Here is an 8027-nt window from a genome sequence, read left to right as displayed (position 1 = left end):
ATTTAAATTAACCTGTGGGCTAAACAGAAAGGTCACTCTTCTGCTCTAAAAGCTATGCCTCCATAAAGGAAGTAGGGGCCTCTCTAAAAGAGAAGACCAAATAATATAAACGATAAAAACGGTCCCATCCTGTTCAAACAAGAAACTGTCTAAACGTCACACAACGCTCGTTTAAAAAAAAAAAAAAACAGTAACTTAAAATTATTGTTATTATTATTATTATTTTTTTTTTTTAGTACCTGATCTCCTTTGTTGCAGCAAGACAACCAACAAACAAACTAGCAACTGGAAAGAGTACAGAGCGGGCTCCTCCTAGAGAGATTGGAGTCGTTAGAGTTCGGCAAGGAAGGGCTCACAAAGGAGCTGAGTTTTGAGGGAAATGAGAGGTGACTTGGCAGAGAGATGCGGGCAGATTAATCCGGATGGGAAAATGTCTGGGAGGTGGAGATACGGAGTTAATCAGGAGCAGGGGACAGTGAGCACACGGAAGTCAAGTCCTGAAAGAGGAGAGGATTCCTTTGGAGGTGGGAGCTGAGAGGGAGCTCGGCTGCGCGGCCATCCGGTTTACCTGGGTGAGAATCCGGCCCTTGTTGTGGTCAAACAATGGAGGAGGCGTCCAGCGGCAGCGGCGATCTGCGCTGGGGGCGCGAAGGCTTCCTCATCACCTGGGCAGGGGGCTCGGCCGGCTCTGCTGGGACGCAGGGCGCTCTAAAAACACACACACGCACACACACACACACAGCATCACACCACGCAGCCGGGCTTCTCGGCGCCGCAGCCCGGCTCCCCGAGCCCTCGGCGCGGCCATTACCGCCTCTCCGGGGACCCGCCTGGAAAGGCTCCAAGGCGCGGCTCCACGGGCTTCGTAAGCGGTCTCGCTCCCCCTTCCCTCGGCTCCGACAACAATGGAGCCCGGCTCGGGAGTCCGGCTCCCGCGGGGCCTCCGCCCGGCCTCGCCCCTGCCGCTGCCCAGCCCTCGCCGCGCACCCCGGCCGCCATCTGTGACCCCCGCTCCCCGCCGCCGGCGCCGCGGGGCCCGCGCCGGCCCGCCGAGGCCCCGCGGCCAGGCCGCCCTCCGCGGGGCCTGCCCGGTGGCCGCCGCGCCGCCCGGCTGCGGGGGGTGGGGGGTGGGGGGGGGCGCTCTGACCTTTCCTACCGACGCCCAGGGGCCGGCCCCGGCCCGAGGCCCATCCTAAGTGATGGGTTGTTTTTCTTTTCTTTAACCCACTCATCCTCCCTCCAAGCCGGAGCCCGCTCCCCTTTCGCCCCCCGCCCCCGCCTCGTTCCCGAAAAGAAATAGACTGCAGCCCGGCCGCCCGACAACTCACTCCAAGTGAGGGGATGAAGCGCCCCAGGCCGCGGGCTCCGCGCACCCACCCTCCCTCTCCTCAAGGGACACCTCACAGGTGCGCCTCCGAGCCGCGCGCGCGCGCTCCGCACACCCAGACGCCTCCGGGGGACAGCGCGCGTGCGCACGCACGGGGCCGACGAGCCCCGGGGGAGCGGGGGCCGCACGCATGCGCGCCGTCCGGCCCTCGCCCCGGCAACCCCCCTCGCCTCCGCCCCCGTCGGCCGCCCGCGCGCGCCCTCCCCCCCCCCCAATCCCAGGCTGGTCCCGGGTACCCACCCCCGCAACCCCGGCCCTGCGCGCGCGCTCCCGCTCGCCCGCTCGCTCCTCCTTCCCCGCCCCACCCGGGCCCGCGTTACCCTGGGCAACCGCAGTGCGGCCGCACCTGAGCTCTGCGCCTGCGTCCCACCGGCCAGACCCTCCCTGCCCCTCGGTCCCCGTCCCCTGCCCCACCACAGCTGGGGGAGTGGGGCGTCGTCCCCTCCCCGCGAAGTGACTATCGAGCGGCCGCCCCCGCCCTGCCCCGCAGACAGACCCGCCGCCGCGCCGGCGCCTCAGCCGTCCGCCCGGTCAGCGCGGCCTGGCCTCGCCGCCCCGGCCCCCGCTCCCGGCGTGCACCGCGGCGAGCGCTCGGGTGGGAGCCGGCGAGATGCGTTCGGCGGGCGGCGCCCACTGACCTCCCTCGGCCGCCCGGCCGGGGCAGGGCCGAAGCCGGGAGCCAGCCCCGCCCGCCGCCCCGCCCATGGGCCGCCAGCCCCCGCAGCCGCCCGCCGGGAGGACCGCGCCGAGGGGGGGAGCCGCCTGAAGGACCGCGACGGCCGCGCCCGCAGGTGAGGCGGGGCCCGAGGTGTGACCGAGTGCAGCCCCGCTCACCTGGCGGTACCTCTGGGGAGGCTCTGCGGGCGCCGGCGGGGGGCGGGGGCACCTGTCCGGACAGGAATTTATTTAGACTGTTTTAAAAGCCCTCGCTGCAGGGGGAGGGGGTCCTCCCGTCTCCCCCCCCAGGGCTCGCCGACGGGGAAGGGTGTCCCCTTGCGGAAACACCTCGGGGGGTCGGGGGACGTGCGGGAGACACGAAAAGGCGGAGAGGAGGGCAGAAAGGAAGCGCAGCGACCCCCGCGCCGGCTGCCTGCGGCGTCTTGCAGCCCGTTATGGGGAGGGGGATGCCTTTGCCAGGGCTCCAGTCCAGGCTGCGGACCGTCTGCACCGCGCACCCAGGCCAATGCGATGGGGCAGGAGCGGCCGGCCCAGGGGCCGCTCCTGCCAGCCTCGGGGTGGGATTGTGGGGTGAGGGATCCGCATTGCAGGTGCACCAGGAGCGCCCGAGGGCCTGGCCCTGCTTTGTCTGGGAGGCTGTGGGGAGGAGGCCGTCTGAATCCACATCGCCTTTTTAATGCGTTTTAACACACTGTGGACGTTAGAGACCCTCCCCGATAAGTTATATTGTCTCTCTTTCTGATAACCCTTTACGTAAGTATCTACCTTACAGCCCTTTTCTGAAGCTTTGATGTGGGCTGGAGATTACCCCAAATAACGATTTGCTTGTAATTCCTGAAATTGAGCGTAATGCTAATATGCAGTAGAGCTCCAGGCTTGACTACAGAGCTGCCGTCGGCTACAGTGAGTGACTCTGGTTGATCTGACTTACGTGTTCCTGCTGACCTGTGTTATTTAATTTCAAGCTTTGATAGTTAGCAGTATGATCTATTCCAATAACGAAAATGGGGTGACCTAAGAGGAGATATAATCGTGCTCCGTAATTTAGGTTGCAGTAATAGGTCTCATTGCAAAACACAAGCTCCGCGACCGTGGGACTTTATTATATTACGCATTTCCAGAAACCTACCTGTAAGAGTGTTAAAGCTAGAATTGCTGGGTTCTTTTTTAAGATTTTTAGGTTTGAGACTTCTATAAAGAGCATTGTTATTGTTTTATTAAATGGGGGCTTTTTTTTTTTTTTTTACATCGCCAAGAATTTGTCTGCATTTTTCTTGCTGTTGAATTGTAAGGAAAAAGATGCTCACGTTTAAAGTGACTTTTATCCCCAAAGATGCTTTGAATTTATGTATTTCTTTTGGCTAAATGTTCATCTTACACGAAATATTTTTTGGAAAAGGTTTTAAGACTTGTGAGATCTATACAAGTGTATATATGTGGGTCTATATATACACACACTACTGAAACACCTTAAAATGAAATAGTTTTGTTTCTCTGCATCATGTTGTAATTACTCAGTAAGTTTAGTTTACGTTTACAGTCCAAAGTACAAAACAGTTATTTGTGTGTATCCGATTTTTATTGTAGTACATGTAAACACATCAATCTAACAGGTCTCTTGGAAAATATTGTTAATTCTTATATAAAAAAACAAATCCTTTTACTTGCGACGGAAGATCATTTGGGTTCTTAACTGTTTCATCTGCGATTCGTTGGATAAATTCATTTTAATGTCATTGCTTAAGCGGCAGAGGGCATTTGCAACAATACTGATGTTAACAACGTTGATGCTTTTAAGAAATGCTGATAAAGCGTTTTCTCATATTTCTAACAAGAAAAGATACAGGCCTTTTTCTTCTGCCCGGAACAAGGTCAGTCAAAAAGTTCCTGATACACAGTGGGCACACATTTTTTTAACTAAGACTAATTATATGTACTGAATTGGACATCCTTAAAGGTCATCACCTAGGTGCCTTTATGGGCTTCACATGCCGAAGCTGCAATAAATGTTGTACTCAGATTGACATTCCAGACCAGTTAGGTAGGCGCTACCTTAATGACATCAATTTTCACATCTCCACCTTTGATGTTTAAACCTGCAGAAAGGTTTGGGCAGACAAGTGAATGTGCCCTAATTGTCTTCAGATATTTAAGGTCTGTCGTGCAGCAAAGGGATTGTATGTTCTATTTAGAGTAATTCCCAAGTACAGAAGCGACTGAGGAGTACTTATAGGAAGACAGATTTCACCTGGACATAAAAGCCAACGTTGCTTATGGTTAGAACCTCCAGCTGTGGAAAGAAGGGGCTTCTCCTTCCCCGCAGAGTTTCCACATAAGCTGGTTCCCCAACCGGGTGTGAGGAACCCCCCGGGGGGAGGGGGCGGGGGGGGGGGGGTCTGGGGATTCCAGAGGCAGTGGATTGAAGGGCTCTGTGGCTCATTTTTCGTGTTTTTGTGCTGGCTTCTGCAGCTGTGGGCATAACGACTCCCCAGAACGTCCCTGAGCCTTTGGAAGGTTTGTACTGGGGTGGAGGCCAATCTGGTATCAGAGGTGATTGTGGTCCTCCTTAGCCTGTGTATGGGCTTTACAGGTAATAAGACGCTCTCACAGTCAAAAGACTTTTAAAAGGCTCTTTTTAATTATACGTGATTTGTATTTCTTCCTTCGGCTTTTATTTTCTATAACAAACATTTAATTAAGGGAAAATTACCCATTTCTCTAAAGACAAGCAGAAGAGGTTTTTTTTTTTTTCCTTTAAAGCTCTTTCTAAAAAATGGGATGATGTCAGTCATTCTTGTCAGAGTCAGCAGGTTGTGAAGGTGAATAGATTTTCTTCTGAGCTGAAATTATTTTTTTAAAAGATACTGATTAAGGGCTGATTCTTGTGCTTGCTCTGCATTTTAGTTCATGTTTATTTCATTACTCAAACATGACTCAAATTTCACAGCAAAAAAAAAATCCAGTCATATCCACCTACAGGAAGTTGCACTGGACATTCTTCCAGTATGTCTGTGTTGTTTTTTAAATATATGTTGGCAGCTGAAGGTAAAACACAGCTGAGGAGAAATAGAATGTACTGAAAAGATTAGGTGAATTTGAGCTTTGTGTTTGAAAAAGAAAAAGATGTGTCCTATTTGTGCTAAGCCAATCCTGGGAATGATGATCTGTCAACAATCTGGATGATGATCTACCCATGATCAAGAAGAGGCTATTGGTTGTCAATAGCGATCCATGTATTAAGTGGGTTGGTGGGGCCAGGACTCTGTCTGTGGCCAAGGAGCAGAGCAGAGCTTCCTGTGAATACCAGCGTACCCGAGCGAACGTTCTCTGCGCCAGGATTTAGGTGGAGCGTAATGGTCACGAGGCCAATTGAGTTAAACCGGCGTCTGACCTCTCTGGTTGAGGAAGAAGTTAGAAGGAAAAACAATTCTGAATTAATGTATGCATGTGCTTAACCTTTCAAAAAAAAACACCTTTTAAAAATAGTTTCCTCCCTTAGTAGATGAGTTTGTCTCATGCTTTTTGTGCCTGTTTATCCACTAGTTGAATTTGGGTATGATTTAAATAAGACAAAGACTCGAACTTTGAACATGAAATACGTTATTTATCTATGCTTTATGCATGAAAGCATGCGTGAAGGGAAAAGAGAAGCATATCAAGTTCTCTGGCCAACCAAAAAATAAAGAAAGCCTTATGTGTACTTTCTACTTTTGGAAAAAAAAAAATCACAGATGCCACTTTAAATATTACAACTAAGACAACAAATTATCAAGTAAGGCAGCCAGTTAGAAAACAGCCTTTTTAGAGGTCAAAGGTTGCATTTTAGAGCTCCTCACCACAGTCGATGAAGCCATCACACAGCTGTCTAAGAACTTAGAAAACAGGGGAGTTTGTATATTACATGCAGGTCTCCACACTTGGAGAGCAGAGTAAGATACACATCTTTGTGATTCTTCCCAGTTGACCGCTTTATCAGAAATCACTTTCTGAAGGAAGAAGTGTCTGCTCTTCTGTAGCTGTAAAGGAAGTAGGAATATGTTTTCTTCTATCGAGATTCCTTCCACAAGCCCAATTCTCAACACTGAGCAGTGGAACTCCTTTGGTTAGGACCAAACAAAAGAGCAAGCCTGAGATGCTTAAAGCCGCCAATAAGGGAGAGAAAAAAGACAGACGAGCACTTGTAATGGAATTTGAGGCATATAGGACTCTGCCGCTGTAATTGTTCTCTTTGTTGCCTCCTTGGCGACACTTGAGATATGAAATTTAGGCCTGCATAAGATCCACTACTTCTCTTCAGGTTTCCTTCCCAACCTGTTTTAAATTCACCCTGTGCCATTTCCATTTACTATACAGGTAAGAGGGTTTATGAGATGTCCTTTTAAGCCCAATTTGTTATGGAACGTTGCCTAAGTATTGCTGTACGATTCTGTTTTTCTTGAAATCGCACATTTCACCTGGCAGTGAGTGGCTTTATACCCTGTAAGGGCTACTTATTTAGTGCAATGCAGAGAGTACTCATAAAAACACTAGTTCCCCAGGTTACATTTCCACCACTGGGCAACACAATAACCCGAGGTCACCGTATTTTTCTCTTCGCTCCTATTCTGGTGTTCTCAGCATGAGCGAGTAGAGGTGGTTAGGCTCAGGCCACACCCTGGACAGTGAAGAGGGCTGTTTTAACTCTTCTGTCTCCCGGCCATCACACCTGTCAACCCAGGTGAAAGGCACTGTGTTACTTCCTCTCCAGTGGCTTGTGGCATGTGGGAGCCGATCCAGTTTTTGGAAATACTTTGTTTTGCACATTGGTAAGAAAGATGGAGAGAGGTTGTTTGGTTTTTCACTTTTGTGTTCCCGCCGACAAGTGTATAGCAGGGGCTGTTAGGTATGGCCTGTTCTTCCCCAGGAGGGTCAGTCTTTGTCTTCAGCAATGAATCGTCTTTATCTTTCGGTTCTGTCCCGGTGACCAGACCAGAAAGTTGAGGCAGTGAGGTGCTGGCTCACTGATATGCCCTATTGCACTGCACCAGGGGAGAGACGAACACGGTCTTGTTTGATAGGGAGAAAGGATATGTAATCCTCCTCGGCCTCCCTGCTGCGTAGGGTTTCAAATTGTAGAATTCATTCCCGTCAAGAAAGCGGTCAAGTCAGTTTTTGACAGGAGTTTTATCAGTATTAGCGATGCTACGGTATTAGTACCTGGTTCGGAGACAAAGCCAAACCTTGTTGAAGGCAAAGGTTATTTTTTTTAGGAAGAAATAAAATAAAAATCTAAGTTGGAACAAGTAAAGCCAGAGATGAGACCTTTTTGGAGACAAGTGGGTTGAATGCTACCTGTGTGGAGGTGTTCTCAGGTCTCATCCATGGTTGTAGGTTGGAACTCAGAACAGTTTGGGGCAATCGTTGGCTAATTCTAGAACAACGCACTGAATTCTGCCCACCAGCAGGCTGTGGTTAGAGTGCCTTTCAAAGGAAGTTCGGGACGCTACCAAGACCTTCCTGTGCAGGTTATCACCACATGTCTGAAGTTCAACCAGGAAGCAGATTACCCATCCCTGGCCTTGAAGGAACATTGAGTGCAGTTAGAAAGCGTTAGACAGTGGAGCCACTGTCTTCCTAGCTGAGTTGCTGTGCGTCCCTGGTTGGTATCAGTAACCTGCAGAACTTCCAAGTCTCTACAGGAAAGCCAAAGTGAGATCATGGACTGATGAACCCTGATATAAGTGAACCTGGTCATCTAGGCTTCCTGCACCTGCAACTGAAGCACGTGGACACCCTTCATCCACGCTGCCCGCCAGTAGGACCCTGCGTCATCTAGCACGCTAATGTTATGCCTTTGGGCGGTAACCCAAAGTCTTATGAGCCCACTCCATTTTTTAGGCGAAGGCCCTGGATTTTTGTGTGTTAAAAGTCTCATATTCATTATCCATACGTAGGACATCTATCTAGCCACTTCTATCCAGTT

General features: G+C 50.9%; 1 protein-coding gene across 2 annotated transcripts in view; it reads left to right on the top strand.

Annotated features, from left to right (window-relative positions):
- The first annotated feature begins 434 nt into the window (after positions 1–434).
- CCDC92 (coiled-coil domain containing 92) overlaps positions 435–8027 on the top strand; it is a 31314-nt gene continuing 23721 nt past the window's right edge. Inside the window, exon 1 of one of the 2 annotated variants that reach the window (XM_030335679.1) lies at positions 435–572. The gene's annotated coding sequence lies outside the window, so the exon portion shown is untranslated. Of the gene's footprint in view, positions 573–2104; positions 2179–8027 lie in introns of those variants that run through there. The other variant, XM_030335678.1, reaches the window with a different exon arrangement.

The sequence above is a fragment of the Lynx canadensis genome, chromosome D3 (genome assembly GCF_007474595.2).
Source record: "Lynx canadensis isolate LIC74 chromosome D3, mLynCan4.pri.v2, whole genome shotgun sequence".
NCBI classification, from domain to species: Eukaryota; Metazoa; Chordata; class Mammalia; order Carnivora; family Felidae; genus Lynx; species Lynx canadensis.
Note: the sequence above shows the minus strand (reverse complement) of the source record. Positions and strands in the feature narration are given on the sequence as shown.